Genomic DNA, 24,229 nt, shown 5'->3' on the forward strand with positions numbered 1-24,229 from the left:
GTAAAAACTTATAACTTTTGAAATGTTTGTTTAAACCCGTTCGAAGCCTGAGCGGTCTGCTAGTATAAAAAAACTACATAAGTAGAAACAAATTAGTGAAAATTCAATATTCGATGAGAAATAACGTGTTAAAAATTGTAATTTTTTAAACTTTGAATACAAATATCTCGAAAACTATAATCGGCGGCTATAATATAATATATTCGTAATCTGGAGAACCTCCTCTATTCGCCAATACCTATTTTAACCCCGAAATCGTGGGACGGTATAGTATTTTTATTGAAAAAGGTGAAACTAACGAAAAATGAGCACAATTGACATTTTCATAAATAAAACCTGGTGGCGTTGCACTCCGGGATTGCAGGCAGAAGTGAAAACTTGAACTTATGGCGCGTTGGGCACTTTTTTGGGTGAGCGTTTTTAGGTGCGATCGCGACATGAGAAATTGTACATAAAAAAGCAAGTTTATCAAAGCCATGTGGGTACTTTTTGAATGGACATGAAGTATAATAATATATAAATATTAGTAAATAGTAAATACAAAATTTATTAATTCTCATCCATAATTTCAACAACTCTTACATCATCATCAGCATTTTCATCATTATTCTCAGTATTTTCATTTAATTCTAAAACTGAAACAATAGGTCTATGGTAACTAAAGTATGAAATGAACAATTTTGATTTAGCTCTATTTGTATATCTTATGAATACTGCATCAATAGTAGTTTTGAATTTTGTTGTGCTAAGATTGCGATCATCGGACATGGTTAAATCAAATTCTTCATATAAAAATTCAATTAATGAGTGATTTTTGACATCTGGTAGATGGACCAGCGATTTGAGATGAATGTATTACTGTTGGAGGTACATAAGGCACATCTCTGGTAGATGGACCAGCGATTTGAGGTGCACTTTGTTGTACAAACGCCTGGTCAGTTGATAATAAATTTAACGTTCTTCGTTTATCTCTGTATCGTTAATCTTTGTTCGCTTGTTTCGTTTGAATCATCCGCATCCATTTTCAAATATATAATCAAAAATAAAAATGTAGATTTTTTTAAAGCTATAATCGTAACATATATATTTTTTCGGGTTTTCCTACTTTTCCGTCTTTCACATAATTTTTATCGATTTTCCGACCGTCGATTCACGTCCCTAGTGAAATTCTCTACTGAATTGAGTATATTTTCGATTTTTCAGGTTTTCCTACTTTTCCGGCTTTCCGATAATTTTTAATTCTTAGCTGAAATGAGCATAGAGTTAATATTCCTAATTTCCCATTTTTCTGTAATTTTGTAAAAATTTATCAACTTCAAACTTTAAATGTAGCGTATTTTTAAATGCTAGCGCCAAACTTGTATTCTTGTAATGTTAATGTTGGTAAAACAGGAAATTGTCTCCCTAACCGAAGAAAGAGACAGCTGATATATACCTATGCGTATACTAATAGTATTGTACACTATTGTAAACATATACATATGTACCCCACGTGTTTCTCATGTTTTAGATAATTTTATTTAATAACGTGTTGCATTTGTTTATGTACGTATCATGTACGTAACAAAATTTACCAAATAAAATAATGGGCCTAATCATTGAATCCGTTTCGATCGAAAAAATGGTTCGATTCGATCGAAAAAATTTACGTCGGAATCATTGAAACCGTATCGAAAATAAAATTTACGATCACATTGAACTCACTTACCGACTCGAGAAAATACATTCCGCGGCTAATAGATGTCGCTAATTACGAAATCATTGAATCCGCAAAATCGAAAATTTAGGTCGGAATCTATCCGTTGGTGAATGAGTTGCGGAAATGTAAAATAAATAATTACTGATGACGGTCTAAATTATGTTTTAAACGGATATTTTAGAGCCAAGAGACAAAAACAGACTAAAAAAAATAAATTAAAGATGTTTGAAAGCGATATAAAGTTGCCCCCTCGAAATAGCGATGGAATTTTTGAAAGAGCCTCAGGCGAATTAAAAATTTTTTGGAAGAAATTTCACAATAGTTAAAGGTCAGATTTAATTTTTTTTGAACAAAGCAAAAATGTTTATTTTAAGCATAGACACTTTATCAAATTTGTCGCATTTGTCGCTTAAGGTCGATTAAACAGTTTACGTTCTCACTTTGTAGTAAAGCAGTTTATCGGCGGAATCAATGATTGCATGAACATTTTCGATCGAAAATCTTTATCGTATCGAAATCGAATTCGCTGCGGATTCAATGATTAGGCGCAATAATTTACTTACGTGATGAGCAGCAGTTGTTGTAATGTATACAAAATATAGTAACACTATAGTATACAAAAGCACAACAACAATGTTTTTATTAATTCTATTAACACTTTAGATTTATTTATTTTTAACACAATTCCATAGCAGCAACACAAGTCAAATGAAATATTTAAATAAATAAATTTTCCGTTTAATATTCATTTATAAAATAAATATAAAAACTCTCAATCTCGTCTGTTGCGAGGGAAGACTGCGTACTGCGTAACTGCGTATGCAGCGCTCTCGCATACCTATACACTCTGAGTATACATATATGTTGGTATGTAATCTCGTCTGTCGCGAGAGTACGAACGAATGACCATGCAAAGAGCACATATAGTATACATAAATTATAAGAATACACGCGGAGTATATCTGTGTAAAATCTCATCTGTCGCGAGAACGTCTGAAAATGCTGGTTTCAAACAAATTTTCATTTATTCAAATACTCTCAGCGGAAATTTTTCACAGCTGAGATCACCTGTTCGAGATGCTACGTATTTCGACACACAGTTTTAAATAAACGCACTGCAAAATGGAAATATTCTTGTGGATTTGGAAGGAAAATATTAATGAAAAACATCATTCACAACAAAAGTTAATTACGTACATATATATTGCTCTTCCTCACCATCTCTGTGGTTGCAATATAGGCCCGTTACGAAATACATAGCTTTTACAAGTCGTTACACAAATATTTGCGAAATATTTTAGATAAAATTGTGATCAAAACCATATAAAGTATTCTTTATTATTTAAAATAAAAGAAAAATGTTTGAAAAATTACTAATAATTTACTTAAATTAATAAATTTGGTAGTATAACACGGCAACTCGACATTGTAGTTTTGGGTATTTTGTAGTACAATGCAACCCGCGGGAAGTGCCCATTGACGCGAGTTGTTGGTGTTCATAGTATCACAATCTTCACGACAACCGCGAAGTGTCTGTGCGAAGCGTTTTACTTCATTCTATTGTATTCGTATCGCAATTTCTTTCTATGTATTTTAGATTATCTACTTGTAGGTTTCTACAATGATTCCAATAGTCGCAACTATTCGAATAATCGTAATAGAACGTCGTAACATTGCGACTATTCGAATATTATTAATCGGTTAATATTCATACGAACGGTTACAAACCGTAACAATAAGTATGTTTGTTACGTCTTCAGTTGCATTATTAATATTATTGTTTATGTATTCATATATTTGTGTGATTTTAGTTTGTAAGTTTTGTGTGCGCACACTCTAAAATGTACAATCGAACACGCCGATTTCCTCCTTGATAATGGTTTTACGCAATATGACTTCTTTGACCACTTTGCTCATAAAATATCTCAGCGAATCAAGCACCGGCTGGTAACGGTTGACTGTGCAAGTCATGTGTGTATTACTTTATTACCAATCCGAACATTCGTACATCATTTTCTACATAAATGTTTTTGTGTATATGTTTATTTTGTTGTGTTGTGCTATGTTTATTGATCCATTTTTTCAGCGTACATAATTCAACTGTTGAAAAAAAACTTCCAAATTGTATGCAAAAATCAACTCCTTCTCCTTAGGTAATCAAATTTACAGTAAGTAAGTTTTTGCAGCAAAAAATATTACTGTGAGAAGAAAATCTATAATATAACAAGTAAGGAAAGGCTAAGTTCGTGTGCAACCGAACATTTTATACTCTCGCAATTTATTGATATATTTTTATTAAGATAACACACAATTTGACCCAATTTGAAAATCCTATAATTAGGTATATGAGAGCTAGGGGAAGTTATGACCCGATTTTAACCATTTCTGGTACAGAGACACACTATTAGAAGAAAAAGATTTCCTCTTAATTAAACTATGATACCTGAGAGATTTACCGAAATTTTCGGTGAAAAATTACCATGGGGCACTGAATTCTTCTTATTTGATATTCGGGGCTTTGAAAAGTTAGAGTCCGATTTCGACAATTTTTTCACAAGTGATGCCACAGATCATATACAGTATTTGTGTAAAGTTTTATTGCGCTATGTTCATTGGTTCCTTATGCACATATGTATATATTATAAAGTGAAGGAATGAGATGAAGTTCAAAATTGAGTTACATGAGAAGTTGTCGTGGTTGTGAACCGATTTCATCCATTTTCCACACGTGTCATCAGGTTGTACAGAAAATATTATATACATAAATATATATATATCATATCATATGCGCAAGCGCTTCCTGATTGGTCAATATTTGCGATTGCGCGACATAGGTATTCTAATTAGAACATTTAAATGTTTCATGCTACAACAAAAACAATTTCATTCATAAGGAACGCGCGTCTTCCATAAAGTAAAGTGCGTGAACCGCAACTCAGCGTCGCACTTCTTTTTCTGGGCGCCTGGTAAAGCAAAAGTCGTTCAGTTCAGAAATTATAAGGGAACATCGAAAACTCGCCACTTCGAAAGAAAAAAGTACACCATCAGGGAACTGGGAACAATGATACAAACAAGCGAAAGTGATGTGAACAAAACACTGACTAAGGCGCGCGGATTACACCTTTCGACATGGCACAGGTGGTAAGCACAAAGGAGTTAATCAAAAGCGATTCCGAGCATTTACGTTCGAATTCTGTAATGCTGAAACTTTTTATACTCTCGCAACATGTTGCACAGAGTATCATAGTTTTGTGTCACCAAGAAATAAAAGAGTTAGATATGGGGTTATATATATATATGTATATACAAATTAACTTCCCTTACGTGGGAAGTATTAAAAAAAATATATTATTTACCGCTACGCGCGGTTTTAAAGAAAAGAAGAAGTGTTGGTTTGAGTCCGCTCACCAACTGGACGGAACTGACTTTATTCTTAAAATTGCTTATACTTATTTATGTACTTACAATTCTATATGTAAAAGCTAATTATTTGAGATGCTTTGGCATTGCATTAAGTGATGAAATGCCAGAGCATTGGATTTCCAATTATTATCAAAACAAATAACGGAATCTTGAATTTTGCTTATTTATCAATATTCTTACTTTTATTATGCCTTCTTGTGAGGGCTACAAATATTGTTTGAATAAGAATGGATTATTCCATTCTGAACGGAAAAAGTGTATCGAATTCTTAGATAAACAAAAACAGTAATAAAGATTTTAATTTATGTGGTTGCATAGTTACAAAGTGTAAAGATTCAATTATGTTTATAGTTATGGTAAAGTTGCTGTGTGGAGGCTGTCGTTAACTTACATATATATAAATGATCAGGATGACGAGTGGAGTTGAAATTAGGATGTCTGTCCGTCCGTCTGTCTTAATGAAACTTAGAACACATATTCCTTGGCTGAGGAGGTTGTTTTCAAAGATGGGCAAAATCGGTCCACTGCCACGCCCACAAAATGGCGAAAACCGAAAACCTATACAGTGTCATAACTAAGCCATAATTAAAGTTATGAAAATAAAATTTGGAACATTGGGTCGCATTAGGGATGTATTTTTTTTTTAAGTGGGCGTGACCCCGCCCCAAACAATGGTTAGGTTGAAAATGACTAAAAGTGGGTTAACTCATTAAAGAGAAGCGTCAGAAACACCAAATTTTACATAAGAAATGGCAGAAGGAAGCTACACTGGAACTTTTTACAAAATGGAAAATGGGCGTGGCGTCGGTCAAAAGCCATATCTCAAAAACTACTCGACTGATTTCAATGAAATTCGGTATATAACACTTTCTTGACACCCTGATGACACGGGTGGAATATGGGCGAAATCTTCTGATTCGTTCACTTTATAATGCATATATACATTAGGAACAAATGAAGATAGCGGAATAAATCACAAATACTGTATTTGAGCTGTGACATCACTTGTGGAAAAATTTTCAAATCGGACCATGACTTTTCAAGGTCCCTGATATCGAACATGAAGAACTCAGTGCCTAAGGGTAATTTTTCACCGAAAATATAGGTAAATCATTCCCTCTGAATTTTTTTCTTATAACAGTTTGTCAGTCAGTCAGTTTTCTCTGTACCAAAAATGGTTAAAATCGGGTCATAACTTCCCCCAGATCCCATATACCTAATTATAAGTAATATAAAATTAAGCGAGCGTATAGTCTTCGATATATTGTATCTTGGTGGTGAAAACGAGTGAAATCGGTTTAGGAATTACCTCAGTCCCCATATACTATTTATTACGATTTTCGTTATTCTATTGAACTTTATGCCGAATATATGGGTCGAATTGTGTTATCTTTATAAAATTACATCAATAAATTGCGAGATTATAAAAGTTTCGGTTGCAACCGAGCTTAGTTTTCCTTAATTGTTTAATAATCTCTTTTTAAAGGAGTTTTTGCAGATTTAAGTTCTTATAGACATTTCAATAGTATATTTTCTTTATTATATATTATAAAGTGAAGGAATAAGATGGATTATAAAATTTCATTCATTTTAGACACGTGTCATCAGGTTGTCAAGAAAATATTTTATACCGAATTTCATTCGAATCGGTCGAGTAGTTCCTGAGATATGGTTTTTGACCCATAAGTGGGCGATGCCACGCCATTGTCCAGTTTGTAAAAAAATCTGAGTGCAGCTTCCTTCTGCAAAATTTAGTGTTTCTGACGTTTTTCGTTAGTGAGATAACCCACTTTTAGTAATTTTCAACCTAACCTTTGTATGGGAGGTGGGCGCGGTTATTATCCGATTTCAACTATTTTCATGGTGTGTGCTGGGGTACGTAAGAGAACCGACTGTAGAAAGTTTGGTTTATATAGCTTTATTGGTATTGCGAGAATAACCGATTTTGGAGGCTGGGCCACGCCCACTTTCCCAAAAAATTACATCCAAATATGCCCCTTCCTAGTGCGATCCTTTGTTCCAAATTTTACTTTTATAACTTTATTTATGGCTTAGTTATGACAATTATGTGTTTTCGGTTTTCGCCATTTTGTGGCAGTTGTCCGATTTTGCCCATTTTCGAAAGCAACCCTCTCAAGGTCCCAAGGAACATGTGTTCCAAGTTTCATCAATATATCTAAATTTTTTCTCAAGTTATCCGTTGCACGGACGGACGGACTGACGGACAGACAGACATTCGGATTATGACTCGTCTCGTCACCCTGATCATTTTGATATATATAACCCTATATCTAACTCGTTTAGTTTTATGACTTACAAACAACCGTTATGTGAACAAAACTATATTACTCTCTGTTTGGTTCATTTATTCAAATAAACTGAAGTTACACAACTAATGCACAAAGAAATAGAAGCTTAAAGTAAAAGAGAATAGGATAAAGGAAAATAGTGATGCGAAGTGTTGCCATATCAAACTTTATTTTCAACACTCCTTCTCAACACTTTACATCAATTAGTTAATATATACCAATTTCTTTTGAAAACTTTACATGTTTTAACTTTTGTAAGTTTTTAGTTAACATATCTGACATCATATTACTGGTTGAAATATAATTTAACTCTATTTCATTATTGCTAAACATCTGACGGACGTGATGAACCTTGATGTCGATATGCTTACTTCTAGCATGATAGGTTGGATTCTTCACAAGGCTTTGCGAACTTAGATTGTCGTTGTTTAACCTCATTGGTCCGCTCTGCTCGAAACCCATTTCTTTAAGAAGCTTTTTAATATAGGATGCCTCTTTCGCTGCTGCAGATAACGCTATATACTCGGCTTCAGTACTGCTTAAGGCCACAACGTTCTGCTTCTTCGATTCCCAAGAGAATACGCCACCAGCTGCTACAAAAGCATAGCCTGAATACGACTTTCTATCACTAGGGTCACTACCCCAGTCTGCGTCTGCAAAACCCTCAATAGCTTTGCCGGTTATGCTGTAGTGTAATTTATAATTTGCTGTCTTCTTCAAATATCGTAACACACGTTTTACTCCTGCTTCGTGTTCTACATGCGGATCTGTATTCCGCTGTGATAATTTACTCACCGAATGCAGAATGTCTGGTCTCGTAGAAATCGCCAAATACATCAATGCACCTATGATAGATTGATATTCTACCCTGTCGACCTTATTGCATTGTTTGCTGCTACAATACACCTTAAACCCAGCATCTAATGGAGTTGCGACTTCTCTGCAATCTTCCATATTATAATCATTAAGTAGCTTTAAAATATATTGTTTTTGACATAATGTTACACCACCAGTTTCGCCGTCACGCTCGATTTCCATACCCAGGAAATGTGTTAACTGTCCACCATCGATTACTTCAAATTTGCTTGCTATCTTAGCTTTTATCTGGATGAGTTCTGGCTTACTGGAACTCGCGATAATCAGATCATCTACATACACTGCGATCAAGTTCGTCACACTTTTAGAACTCTTGGTATAAATGCACGGCTCACTGGGACATTGCTTAAATCCCAATTCTTTAAGAACAAAGTCTAATTTGGCGTTCCACTCACGCCCGCTTTGTTTGAGACCATACAAAGATTTTTTCAATTTCAACACACGATTTGAATACTTTCTATCCATGAAACATTCTGGCTGCTTCATGTAAACCTCGTCATGTAATTCGCTGTTCAGATACGCTGATGACACGTTCATTTGGTGTAGATGTAGTTTATGCTCTACTGCCAATGCGATTATCATACGTATATTGGCATATCTGATCACAGGAGAAAACGTTTCGAAATAATTTATTCCGTACTGTTGACTGCAGCCTTTAGCTACTAAACGTGCTTTATATTGTTTCACCACGCCATGCTTATCACGCTTAATCGCGAATACCCACTTGGAACCGATTACCTTATGATTTTCTGGTAATTCTACAAGGGTAGAACGTATCATTACGTACGAGTGCTGAATACTCCTTCTCCATCGCGGCTTTCCATTCGCCACAATGATTACTATTTAACGCCTCTTCTACAGTATTTGGCGCGTCGGAAGAACTTTTATTCATAATATGTAACTCGTTGTATTGCTTCTTTGGTCTTCGTCTCATACCTGTACGTAACAACTTTGGTCTGCCTCGACCAATCACGACACCATCTTGTATGCTGCTGCTGCCACGATCCTCTTCGTTAGGTTCTACACCTTTCTCAATCAACGCGCTGCTATCTTCTGCTACTTCACCACCTTCGATGTTACTCTGCAACTGCGTTGCCTCTGTGGGCAATACTACGCCATCCAGTTCACCATCACCGAAAACGATTATTTTTGGATCTACCTCTTGACTACTTTTAGTATTCTCAACGAATATTACGTCACGACTGACGATAACTTTTCGGCTTACTAGATCATACAGACGATAACCTTTACTGGTTTCAGAATACCCGATCATTATGTATTCCTTACCTTTAGAACGAAACTTTTTTGTCTGTTTTTTATCGAGAGCCACTACCGTCGATCCGAATACTTTAAAATGTCCTACACTTGGTCTCATGCCCGCCCACAACTCATATGGCGTCTCATCTACGAGTACTTTTGTTACTGTGCGGTTACGTATATAAGCAGCTGTCTTAACTGTTTATTTCCAACACTCTCTTAGTAACTTTTGTTGCGAGAGTATAATACAAATGAATCGCTAAATGTGTTGCAAGCTTGAATCATACACTACACCAGCATGTTAGTACAAAATATTTACAAATTGTACATGGAAAAGGTCGTTATGGATAGTCTAAGGATGCTGGTCTAAGGATCTATTTCTTTTAATTTGTATACTCTCGCAACATGTCGCACAGAGTATTATCCCTGCAAGACAGGAACCGGCGAAAAAGCCAGGGAGCGGTACTAGCACTTTCAATGAAAGTTTCTATGCGATTATTAAGGGCGAATTGACAAAAGTACCCGAAACTCTTGTGTACGTGTGATCGTTCATCCCTTTCGTGCACATTACATTCATCATTTAGCAATTTATATATACCTCTTGCATAATTCAGTGAATGATTTTGGTACAATCACGGATGAAAGACCCAAAACAGCGAACCAAAATTACATGTGCACTTTCAGTACTGTTCTTGGTACTATCACGGATTAAAGACCCAAAACTGCGAAAACTACACGGGCACTTCCTGTACTGCGACCTTAAAAAATCGCCTGATACCAAGCGAAGCCAGGTCCCTCTCCACCTGGTCCTTCCATCGGAGTGGAGGTCTCCCTCTTCCTCGGCTTCCACCAGTGGGTACTGCATCGAATACTTTCAGAGCTGGAGCACTTTCATCCATTCGAACAACATGACCTAGCCAGCGTAGCCGCTGTCTTTTTATTCGGTGGACTATGTCTATGTGGTCGAATAACACATACAGCTCATCGTTCCATCGTCTGCGGTATTCGCCGTTACCAATGTTTAAGGGACCATAAATCTTCCGCAACACCTTTCTCTCGAAAACTCCTAGTGCCGTCTCATCGGATGTTGACATCGTCCACGCTTCTGCACCGTAAAGTAGGACGGGAATGATTGTAGAGTTTGGTTTTTGTTCGTCGAGAGAGGACTTTACTTTTCAATTGCCTACTTAGTCCATAGTAGCACCTGTTGGCAAGAGTGATTCTGCGTGGATGTCCAGGCTGAAACCTCGTCTGGTATCGAACGGCTCGGAGAGGTCTTTCCCGATACTGACGGAGCTTTTGGTGTTGCTCAACGTCAGCTTACATAGTCGTATTAGTTTTGCGGGGATACCAAATTCAGACATCGCGGCATAAAGGCAGCTCCTTTTCGTGCTGTCGAATGCATCTTTAAAGTCGACAAAGAGATGGTGTGTGTCGATCCTATTTTCACGGGTCTTCTCCAAAATTTGGCGCATGGTGAATATCTGGTATGTTGTTGATTTTCCAGGTCTAAAGCCACACTGATAAGGTCCAATCAGTTTGTTGACGGTGGGCTTTAGTCTTTCACACAGTACGCTCGACAGAACCTTATATGCGATATTGAGGAGGCTTATCCCACGGTAATTGGCGCAAATTGTGGGGTCTCCCTTTTTATGTATTGGGCAGAGTACACTGAGATTCCAATCGTCAGGCATGCTTTCTTCCGACCATATTCTGCAAAGAAGCTGATGCAAGCACCTTATCAGATCTTCGCCGCCGTATTTGAATAGCTCGGCCGGTAATCCATCGGCCCCCGCCGCCTTATTGTTCTTCAAGCAGGTAATTGCTGTTCGTTGGTATCGCAAAAAATCGATAGTTAAAAAATGATAAAAACGAACATCGGAAAGGCAGCATACAATTTTGAATTCAAACGGGAATAGCAACCAAAGCAAAGAACAAATAATAATAATAATAAGCAAATGTTAACTCGCAACTTTTTGTGTGCTAAAATATAAGGGAACATCGAAAACTCGCCACTTCGAAAGAAAAATAATACACCACAGCATCAGAGAATTGAGATCATTAGACACAAAGGGGGAAATGGGTGTTCTCACGTCAATTCTCCATATGCTTGCTTATTAAGATTTACATTTGCAATTTATTTTATATTTTAAGTTATTTTATAGAAATTTTTAAATTAATACTAGCTGACCCGGCGAACTTTGTACCGCCTAACAGTCAATGAATGTGGAGTTACAGATAAGCATAACTTTATGATTTTTTGAAAGCAATACAATGAATACATATAATATTTATAGCGGCCCGGTACGTGCTTCGCTACGTATAAAGTGAAATATTAAATCAAACTCATTTATAAAAAAAAATATATATTTAATTATTTGCTAGCTATCCAAAACATTTGAATAAACAATATTTTTTGTTTTTACATTTTGAGCATGAATAAACAAACGGCTGGGGGTACCGACTCTGGAACATGCAACATAAAGTTGGACATGTGAAAAACATGATTCCTCCAAATTCACACCACAAACGTTAAGTGTTTGCCCTTGCGCTTTGTTGATGGACATCGCAAATGATAAACGCACAGGATATTGTAATCGTTTGAATTCAAATGGCATATCAGTTCGAATCATAGGGATACGCGGTATTAAACAAACTTCTCCTTTTGATTTACCAGTTAAGATCGTAGCTTCAATCAAATTTGGCAATAAATTTTTCACTGCCAATCTGGTGCCATTACACAGTTTTGGTGGATTAATATTTCGCAATGATATAATCAAAGAACCCACTTTCAGATTCAAGCAATGCGGTGGCATACCAGCCGGTTCTAATGAATTTAAAAATTCAGTTGGATAATTCATTGCCTCTTCTTGATTCATAGCACTGTCAATTGATTTATATGTCGTGACTACGCCTGGGAGTTTTGCTTGAATTTGAAAATTTATGGCATTGATATGAATGTTCTTCGGTGCTAAAATGGCGCGTTCTCTCAACCAATCATGGTTTCTGTAATTCTGAAGAATATTTGGAAACACATATTCAATCAATTCATCTATCGATTTCGTAATTGTACAAAAATTGTTCGGTACAGTGATCAATCCGTTGGTTCTGTCGATTTGTATTTTGCCATCACCAATTTGTAACAATTGTTTTGAAAACTCATGGGCATCTGGATCATTTTGTAGGTGAATACGCATATTAATGGTCAGTGTCAATTTTTGTACATATCTTCAAAGAACTGATGACTTCAAACAGGCATTTATTTCATCAGCAGGAGTTGACCGAGGAATGACAGGCAATTTTTGTCGAAAATCCCCTGACAGTAACATCAAAGCACCACCAAAAAGCTGTTGGTTACCACGTAAATCTTGCATTGTTCGATTAAATGCTTCTAGTAATTTTTTATTCGCCATTGTACACTCATCCCATAAAATAATTGACGTTAACCGCAGAACTTTTGCCATAGCAGAATTTCTTGAAATATTGCAAGTTGGAGTTTCAATTACCTGTACATTCAATGGCAATTTTAATGCAGAGTGTGCTGTCCGACCACCTTCTAATAATGTAGCAGCAATTCCCGAAGATGCAAATGCCAATGCAATTTTCTGTTCCGATCGCATAGTGGCTAAAATCAGTGATATAACGAACGAACCACCAGGTGCATCCAAGAAATATAACCCACCTGCATTATTGGAAATGGCTTGCATGATTGTGTCATAGACATGTTTTTGCTGAATATTCATTTTGGTTATATTCGATTGTACAAATAAACGCAAACCTGCTCACGTTGCAATTCACGATCAAACAGATCATGCATGTCACGATTTGGTGCGGTCATACCCAGTTGTACTAATGTTCTATTTGCAGTCCGTAGACACATATCTTCAATTATTATCAAAGCTTCGTTGTACATTTCCTTAAAATAAGTGGAAAATGTGATTTAAGAAATTTCTACAAATGATGAAATTTCAACACACTGAAAATATTATTTACCTGTTCGTGGATCAATCATTGGTATATTTATATTATAGCCATCGTCACCTTTCCAATGCAATATTGGGTATTGTAATGCGTCGTAACTACGATGAAGTTCCGAAACAAGTTGCAATTGGTCATTTCTACGATGAAGTATAATATCACGTGATTGAAACTGATCACCACGAATTACAATTGCAACCTCATCAATTGTCGGTGCATTGAATCGCCTTTCATGCTCTCCAAAAGGTGTTCTATCAGCCCTTATTACGATTTTATGATGATCAGAGGGCATACGATCGAGAGCAATTTTGAACAATTGAACTAATGCGTTATGCTGATGGAAAAACCTTTGTAGCTCACAAATAATTTCTCGTCTTGTATTCAAAGCACTTGCACAACGTTGATCCAATTCACGATTTTCATCACCAATAAAATAAATTTGCAAAAATTGATAATCAGCGTCGGAGCAATAACGAACCAGCTTGATGATAAATTTGGCCCTGAATCTGCAACATGAATGCAATTTTAATTGCATAATAATTTTAAAATTTTTAAAACTATAGATTGATTGGGAGAATCCTGTTTAAGTATTTACCTTAAACGTCGGCATAAAATTATCTCTAATAATGTTAGTAGCACCAAAAGAATTCATTTGAAATGCCGAATTGTATTGTTGAATATGACTTAAAAAGTGCTTCGAATTTTCAGAAGTCCCAAAAATTAATGAAGACAATGGTTCGGGTGGAGTTTGTAATGGTGGCAATCTCACTTTGCCATTAGCACAACACATGCCGGGCGTTTCATCTGGAAATTTAGGAAATTTTAAATTACGTTCACTCTGCGATGCATTAGCTTGTGCTCGTTCATCTGGAGTCTGTGATCGCCGTAGCATTTTTGTGATTGTAATGCCGTAGCATTTGCATGACACGTTCGCCGACCTATATTTCCTCGTGTGGGTCGTGGCATTTTTCTTTCAATTAAAAAAGAATAAATTAAATTAAAACAAGTAAGGAAAGGCTAAGTTCGGTGCAACCGAACATTTTATACTCTCGCAATTTATTGAAGAAATTTTATTAAGATAACGCACAAATTTACCCATAAATTCGGCATAAAGTTTAATAGAATAATGAAAGTCATATATAGATATGAGGGCTGAGGTAATTCCTGGAATGGAATTCAAAATTGAGTTATAAAGAAAGTAGTCGTGGTTGTGAACCGATTTCATCCATTTTCCACACATGTCATCAGGGTGTCAATAAAATATTATATACCGAATTTCATTGAAATCTGTCGAGTAGTTCCTGAGATATGTTTTTTGACCCATAAGTGGGCGATACCACGCCCATTTTCCATTTTGTAAAAAGATCCTAGTGCAGCTACCTTCTGCTATCATTTCTGTGAAATTTTGACGTTTCTCGTTAGTGAGTTAACGCACTTTTAGTAATTTTCAACCTAACCTTTGTATGGGAGGTGGGCGTAGTTATTATCCGATTTCTTTCATTTTTGGACTGTATAAGGAAACGGCTAAAAGAAACGACTGCAGAAAGTTTGGTTTATATAGCTTTATTGGTTTGCAAGATATATACAAAAAACATATTTAAACATAAACATAAGTTTTTTGCACATATCTCGCAAACTACTAAAGCTATATCAAGGAAACTTTCTAGAGTCGTTTATTTTAGGTACTACCTTATACAGTCCAAAAATGGAGGAAATCGGATTGTAACCACGCCCACCTCCCATACAAAGGTTATGTTGAAGACTACTAAAAGTGGGTTAACTCACTAACGAAAAACGCCAGAAACACTAAATTTCACATAAGAAATGACATATGGAAGCTGACAATGGAAGCTGCACTCAGATTTTTTTACAAAATGGAAAATGGGCGTGGCACTAATGGGTCAAAAACCATATCTCAGGAACTACTCGACCGATTTCAATGAAACTTGGTTTGTAATAGTTTCCTTACATCCCAATGATATGTTGTGAAAATAGGCCAAATCGCTTTACAACCACGCCTACTTCCTATAGGCCAGAACTTTGAAGACGATCTGTATCGTTTACTTTACAATATATAAAATAAGCACTAGTGAAGATATCGATGCAGAACTTTGCACAAATACTACGTTTATAGTGTGGCAGCCCCATTCTAAAAATCGCCGAAATCGGACCATAGTTTTTCAAGGCCCATATATCGAACATTAGGATCTCGGTGCTTCTAACCCAATATTAGGGTTTCCAACTTTCAATGGACTTTATACAATATATATGACGAATATGTGGGTCAAATTGTGTATTATATTAATAAAGTTAAATAAATAAATTGCAAGAGTATAAAATGTTCGGTTACACCCGAACTTAGCCCTTCCTTACTTGTTTTATTTAATTTAATTTTCTATCTATTTTTCATTTCATTGTTATTATTATATTATTTTTAATTTTTTAAGTTACTTTTTATTCATATTTAATTAAAAATTCTGTCTTAATCTTTAATTATTTAAGTAAACTATATAAAAATCTAGATATCATTATGGTCTCGAGCAATAATGCCGTCAGCAAATTTCATAACAATGTGTATGTTCAAATATTTTTACTACGCGTGCAGAAATATACATACATATAGTGAGAAGCTAAACTGTCCGGATGTTTTGCACTAAGGAAGTAAGGTAATGAAAATAATACAAATATGGGTATATTATCAGATATATGTATGTATTTTTTTATTTAATTGAACATTATTCTAAATTATAAAGCAAAAAAACTTATATAAATTGCTTCAAAAAAATAAAAAAAAAATAAAAAAACAAAGAATTTACTATTCGGACACTTTTGCACAGTACAAGAAATAAACATTATCACGATACTGCTTTGTTAAAATGTAACGGTATTTAACCCGTTGGGGTTATTATTTGTTGTCTCGTTATCAAGCTTTTATTGCTCTATTTGTGCATTATTGTTTGAACTGTGAAGTGATTAACATGATTTTTAAATAAAAAATTAAAAGATCTTCAAAAATGAGAAAAACGCCAACTGATATTGAAAACAATGTATTACATTTGTTGCAAAATAATTATTCATGCCGTAAAATTGTCAACCGATACCAGTCTGATGGAAAAGAATACTATTGGCATAGGCCGCAGGAGCGCATCCAAAAGGACCATGTGATTTTTGTCCAGCTGCTTGCTCTGTTTCCACTTTTCGCTTTGACTTCAGCATCAACATAGAAATATGATTTTAGCTTTTGCCATCGTCGCGAGGAGGCACCCTGCAAGACGAGTAGACTTACTTATCATATGGAATATTGGTTACCAGTAAAGAATGCTTGTATTATCTTTTTGGTCTCTTTTGTTCTAGCAGCAGGAAAAAAGTTACCATTTCTCCTCTTTTACGGCATGTCGGTGTGATTATCTTGCTCGCTCTCTCTCATTGATTTTGGTGTCCAATGCATATGGTGGTTAGCAGAGCCCCCTGTAGTAGTTTTTTTTAATCAGCCATCTATCAGTGGAGACTGTTCGATTTATCATTTTCAGGGTAACCCTTTAATCAGGTATTGGTCATTTGTTGGGTCACCGTTTCGTTACTTAAATTTGGTTCATTGGTCTTCATTCTATAGGTCACCTACTTTTCCGTTTAAAAATTAAAAATTTAAATTTTTTTTATTTTTATTGTTATTTATTTAATGGTATGAGGTATTTACATTTATAAATTAGTATGGTATTTTACATTTTTAATAATTATTATAGATTAATTTTTAAATATTAACATTTCAGTAGAAAGTAAACTTTCATTTTATAAACGTTTTTGCGGCTATCATTTATACATTAACAAAATTTACATATTTTGCATACAAAGTTAGTATTAATTATTAAATTTTTATAATTTACAATTTCTCAAAAGTTTTAAGTATTGATTTTTTGTGTTGTTATACAATACTAATTACATTTCACTACTATTGCGATTGTTGACTATTTTACATTTAAATTAATAATAATAAATAATATTATTACGTTCAAAATTTATAAGTTAACAATCACAATATTGAAAATGTTAAGTTGTAACTTCAGCCTAATAATGTATACTTAATTAGAAGCAAGATGAACAACATCGGCGCCTCAATGTTGTTTTTAGAGCTCTGTTAATTATCCTTTGAATTTGCCAGACCGCCAATGGCTAGAATACGTTCGTTTAGATATAAGCCACATGTGTTGCTACGTTCAATATTCATTGGAGAAATCTGAAAGTAAATATTATAATATAAAACAATAAAGTTGTGTTTACCAGTAACAAACCTTTGTCCACACATTTTTGACTGGATCATGAGATTGCAAACAAACGCCACCAACACTTTTTGTACCGCCTAACACATAAATTTGCCCCTTTGCTATTGTCAACTGGAAAAGGTAGAACATAATAATTTATTCGAACTTGTGTATGTTTACCGTCAAATGTTAGTACTTACACCAACATTACCGCGAGGTTCCAGCACTTTGTGTCCAAGTATTGCTCACTGCGTCATAGCATTCACAATCGGCAAGTGGTGTTCCTGCAGCCGTAGTCAAATACCGTGACGTTTGCTTCAAAACGTGGTTTCAACAAATTGGCGACCTGCTGCCACTCTGTGCCGTTATTGTCTAACCTAAATGATAAATTATTATTATTTATTAATTCATTATTTAATAAATTAATAGATTTATTAAGTAATTAATTTATTTATTTATTAATTTAAAAAATGTCCACATACATATACACAGTGTCCAATTGCGCAGCTGCATTGTGCACATAACCTGCCAAAACTTAGATGCTTTCATTCAATAGCGCCACATTCATGCCCCATAAGTGCTGTGGCAATGCAGGCATGCTCTCCCACGTACATGTTTCCAAATTGTATTCCTCAACATTATTAGTCCTTTCAGACTTGTCATTGTAGCCACCAATGGTATTCAGCTTAAGCTTTAATTTTTCGTCCTAAGTTTGCAAATATCTGAAAAGGATAATAAAAAGATAAAAGTATATTCTAGCAAAAGATTTTATGTTTAGTATATACATAAGGTTTGATATTATCAACTCACCCATCTGCCTAAAGTAGCATAATCCTTGTTCTGCTTCTCTTTTTAGTTTCGCATGTACGCACCAGATGTGCGTTGCAACTAGGGATGGAAACGAATAATCATTTGATTAAATTAATCGATTATTTTCATTCAATTTACGATTTAATTGCATCGAAACACCTTTTCTAATTACTCGACTATTACTCGAGTAATTGCAAAATAATCGCAAACAGCATTTTGAAATTTAATACATTTTATGTTCATCTAAGTTAGCTACAAGGGTCGAAATTGCAAACGGTGTAAACATAGTTAAATTCTAATATGTCAACGTAGTTTAATATCAACAAATGAATGTCTGGTAACACTGCATTTACAGTTAAGTCAAACGCATTTTACGTTCAGTTGTTTGAAGAGCAATGGCGCCAGTTAAATGTCAACTTTGCTGCAAAAATTTAAAATTTTCTAATAACACTTCAAATATGTTGCAGCATTTAAAATTAAAGCATGCAACTGTAGCCTGCAAATTGGTGGTAAGTCGGAGCAATCGGTATTACATTTTAAATTTCTTCTAGTTATATATAAATATATGTGTACAAATTAGACTCTGCAATCTTGGAGTAAAGACAATGTTTCCCTAAGTGATGATGACACTGACACCATTTTGTGCACTCTAGTGCACACAAGAAGAAGGAAGGACAACGATTTTACATCTCCACAAGATGAATTGAGCTTTTATTTGAATTGTCAGGTATTAGAACTAAGTCGAAACACTATTTATGCTTGGGAAGAAATGAAAACCGTTTACCCAAACTGTACGGACTTTCAAAAAAGTATTGTCATCTACTTGGTACCTCAGTACCAGCTGAGCGGCTTTTCTCAAAAGCGGGTGCAACTACGACCGAAAAACGCAATCGTTTGACAACAAAAAGTTTATCGAAATTGCTTTTTCTTCAAACTTGGTTGAACAGACTTCTAAATTTTCTGAATATATTCAATGAATATATTTTCCTTTATGCTAAGACAAATGAATTTTTAATATGATATTTTAATTTTATTTCCGTTTTTGTTTTTGTGTATATACGAACACAATTTGAATGTCTGAAATAAGAATATAGTCTCCTATATTTTATTGGTTTTATTTTTACGCAAAGTTGCAAACATTGGAATTAATCGATTAATCGATTTTTTTACATTAATTGGAATTAATTGCAATTATTTTTTTAAATCTTGCAATTAATCATTTGATTATTTAATCGATTAAAAAAATTATTTTGCCATCCCTAGTTGCAACTCGCTTTGCCATTTTCTGCAGTTATTTCCTTAAAATAAGCTGCAGAATCCAGTCAACAATAGTACCGCTCTGTATGGAGATAATTAAATATATATAAAATAATATCAGTAACAAATTATTAATACGCACTTACATCCACTCACTTCAAATTTTCTTTTCATATGAATGGCGGCCATGGCGGAGATTTTGATCGGTTCATTGTAGTACGTGCATCTCTCTCTTATACATACAAAAATTAGAGTTAATGAATGTTGCCACTCTAACTACCGAGATTGCCATTTAACTACAAAAATTACTATTGCGTATGTGTTGGCAAAAGCTGAAAAACTTTGCATGTGTAGTGGCAGAGAACTTAGAACATAGAGAAGGTGCATTTTGATCTGTATGTGATGCTCGATTGCTCGTGTACAGAGCTGAAAACCGACGAGTAAGGAATTCACCAATTGCTGTTATACTCGTTATTATTTTACAGAATTGACTGTCGGGGGGAATGAAAATAAGTGACGATTGGCCTTTTGATGTGATACGACCATGCTTTGATATGATATACTATTTTGACTTCTTATGGCTTTTTATTAATTTTTTATAATTAATTTGATTTTTTAAACTCATAAAATGGATTTTAAAGTAATTTTAATAACTTATAAAAAAAAAAATGTTTATAAAATATTGCAAATGTGGAGACGTGAAACCGAAAAATGTAAAAAGTTGAACTGAGTTCACATTTGATAACATCATATCTTCATATCATATTTGTCTGCATTCAGATATTTGACCACATCGCTTGTATCATATGCGCAATCGTATAAAAGACATGCCAAATATACAAAATAGTTCTTACATAAATATGTAAGTATATTTGTATGTAAGCATAACCAGGGAATCCCTTCAAATGCGCAATCATAAACGCACAATATGCGCGAGTGACCGACAAACTTACAAGTGTACGTACATATGTACATATGTTAAATATTACGAATTGCCATGTGTCATAGAAACAACAACAACTATCTAGATAACTCTTTTCCCCGCTACAGGCGTCGCTCTCGACAAACTGCTTCCTCGCGATGATGGCAAAAGCTAAAATCATATTTCGATGTTGATGCTGAAGTCAAAGCGAAAAGTGGCAACAGTGCTTGACAAAATTCACAAAACAATTAATTTTCATATTTGCCATCAATTGTGGCAGAAATATAAAAATATGCGAAAAATAAGACTTCGGCCAGGATTTGAACCCGAGCACCGTCTAAAAACTGTTGAAAATAAATCAGCTTAATTGATATTTTACAATCCATAGCATAAGATGCTAGTTCTAATAGAAATATGAATATGATTCTCGGCCACTGCCAGTTTTCTCTTCTGAAGGAAATATCAGAAATTGTTTGAATTTGTGGTTTTTTGCATCCGCCATACAAACCGCTTTTAGGCAAGGCATGCGCGGAGATGTGCGCGACGCATGCGTTTATGAATGAAGTCCACTTGCTTTGTTGTTGATAGTACGCATGTGTTTATGAATGAAAATGCTCTTGTAATTTTTTGTTGTAGGCGAGTTGTTTTTTTTTTTAAGATGTGTCGAAGTGACACTTGTGAGGAATGTAGATTTGTATGTTCACATTTATACGTACGTATGTACATACATAAATATTTCTGCACGTGTATTGTAGTAAAAATATTTGAATATACACATTGTTATGAAATTTGCCGACGGCAAATCAATGATTGTTCGAGTTCATAATGATACTAAAGATTATTATATAGTTTATTTAAATAATAAAAGAATAAGACGAACTTTTTAATCAGATATAAATAAAAATTAACTTAAAATAAATAAAAAATATCTAATAAAAATTTAATGAAATAAAAATATTTATGAATAATATATAAATTTAATAAAACATGACTTTCAGAATTGCCTACCATCAATTGACAAATTCTCGCACAATCTAATCCGTGTATTATCATACATACGTTCATACATTCACACATATTTTCCTATTTTGCCTAGCCATTGCATTCCCTAGTTGAGAAAGGGCAACAGGTTCGACGCTCATCATAAACATTATTTTTATTAATAATTGGGTAAAAATATGATTTTAATTAGTAATTATATCAATTTATAAATTAGTTTAAAATAACATAAAATAAAAAATAATAAAAAATTTAAATGAATTTGAAAAATATCACATGATTATTTCATGTGCCAGCAATTTCTCGTTGTACAGATTCCCTGCTGCTAAAACTGAAATCGCTGTTAACCTTTCAGAAGGTGAATTCCCCGGTAGTGTGGTAAATCCCCCGTTGAAAGTTTTCAGAATTGAATTTATTTCGCTATGTTCTAAGTTCTATGCTCACGACAGACGAGATTTAGAGTTCTTTATGTATATTTATTTTACAAATGAATATTAAACGGAAAATTTATTTATTTAAATATTTCATTTGACTTGTGTTGCTGCTATGGTATAGTGTTAAAAAAAAAAACAAATCTAAAGTGTTAATAGAATTAATAAAAACATTGTTCATGTCCATTCAAAAAGTGCCCACATTGCTTTGATAAACTTCATTTTTATATACAATTTCTCATGTCGCGAGCGCACCTAAAAATTCTCTTCCAAAAAAGTGCCCAACGCGCCATAAGTTCAAGTTTTCACTTCTGCCTGCACTCCCGGAGTGCAACCCCACTAGGTTTAATTGACCTCGCACTTTGTTACTGATTCACTGTCCTTAGCTATATTGTGCTAATATGTTCGCGACATATGTATATTAATGTGTTTACCTATGAATTGTTTAGCATTTTTATACTCTCGCAACAAAGTTGCTAAGAGAGTATTATAGTTTTGTTCACATAACGGTTGTTTGTAACACCCAAAACTAAACGAGTTATATATAGGGTTATATATACCATAGTGATCAGGGCGACGAGGCGAGTCAAAATCCGAATGTCTGTCTGCCCGTCCGTCCGTCTGAGCAAGCTGTAACTTGAGTAAAAATTAAGATGTCTTGATGAAACAAAATGGCGAAAACCGAAAACACATAAAGTGCCATAAATAAAGCTATGGAAAATAAAATTTGGTATGAAGGATCGCACTATGAAGGGACATATTTTGTTGTAATTTTTTTGGGGAAATGGGCGTGGCCTCTCCACCAAATAGGTTTTTTATAAATATCTCGCAAACCAATAGAGCTATATGAACCAAACTTTCTGCAGTCGTTTTATTAGCCACTTCTTAATACAGTCCAAACATGAAAGAAATCGGATAATAACCACGCCCACCGCCCATACAAAGGTTAAGTTGAAAATTACTAAAAGTGATTTCAGATTTTTTTACAAAATGAAAAATGGGAGTGGCATCTCCCACTTATGGGTCAAAAACCATATCTCAGGAACTACTCGACAGATTTCAATGAAATTCGGTATATAATATTTTCTAGATACCCTGATAACACGTGTGGTAAATGGATGAAATCGGTTCACAACTACGACAACTTCCCATATAACTCAATTTTGAATTCCATCTGATTCCTTTCACTTTATAAGAAAAGTTTTCATAAATACTGTTAGGGGTTCCAATTTCAATGGCCTTTATACTATATATGACGAATATGTGTTTTAAATTGTGTATTATATTAGTATTAAATAAATAAATTGCGAGAGTATAAAATGTTCGGTGACAACCGAACTTAGCCCTTCCTTACTTGTTAATATTGTCTTCTACTTCAACTTATTATATTTTTTGTAAAAATAAATTAACGTTCAAAAATATTTGATTTCATGTTTATCCATCACGTTTCAAACTATCTTTTATCGTTTTATTAACATCAAATGTTAGTGAAAATCTTCCTAACAGAAATTAGCTGCTTACATATGGAGAACGGATTTTTGAACAAGAATATGTATAGGTCCAATAATTTGTTTTATCTAATCTATAATAAAAAAATGAATCGCAAAATGTGTTGCTAAGCGCATAACTCGAGAACCGCTGAACCGATTTCGCAAATTCTTTGTTTAGAATGTTTTTAGAGGTACCGGGATGGTTCTTCTTAAAAAATGTAAAAATGGTCGATTTATTTGTTTTAAATAATCGATTGTTATTATAAATGATATATCAAAGCTATTTTACGTTTCTGTTGGCAAAATAACGTCATACTTGTGAGAACTTTGAATAATTTTACATTTCACATGTTAGTGGCAGCTCTACAGCGGCCATTGTCGTCGGCAAAATTAGAAACATTTTTAATTTGGCGACAACGACAACTACAAGTCTGTTGTCGCGTAGTCGTTCTGTTGTTAAAAAATCTGTGCCCATAAGAACGCGTGTATTCAGCACATCAAGCATCGGTAACTGGAGCT

At 34.4% G+C, this 24,229-nt stretch overlaps 1 protein-coding gene and 1 long non-coding RNA gene across 4 annotated transcripts in view; one reads left to right on the plus strand and one right to left on the minus strand.

Annotated features, from left to right (window-relative positions):
- LOC105218523 (chitin deacetylase 1) overlaps positions 1-24,229 on the plus strand; it is a 41,035-nt gene that overhangs the window by 7,838 nt on the left and 8,968 nt on the right. The window lies entirely within an intron of this gene.
- On the minus strand, positions 17,265-18,728 carry LOC105218522 (uncharacterized). The gene is made up of 5 exons (XR_008470634.1): positions 18,612-18,728; positions 18,284-18,523; positions 18,002-18,178; positions 17,832-17,933; positions 17,265-17,776 (listed from the first exon to the last, which is right to left on the minus strand). It is a non-coding gene; the product is annotated as an uncharacterized LOC105218522 (long non-coding RNA).

Source organism: Zeugodacus cucurbitae, chromosome 3, assembly GCF_028554725.1.
Source record: "Zeugodacus cucurbitae isolate PBARC_wt_2022May chromosome 3, idZeuCucr1.2, whole genome shotgun sequence".
NCBI lineage: Eukaryota > Metazoa > Arthropoda > Insecta > Diptera > Tephritidae > Zeugodacus > Zeugodacus cucurbitae.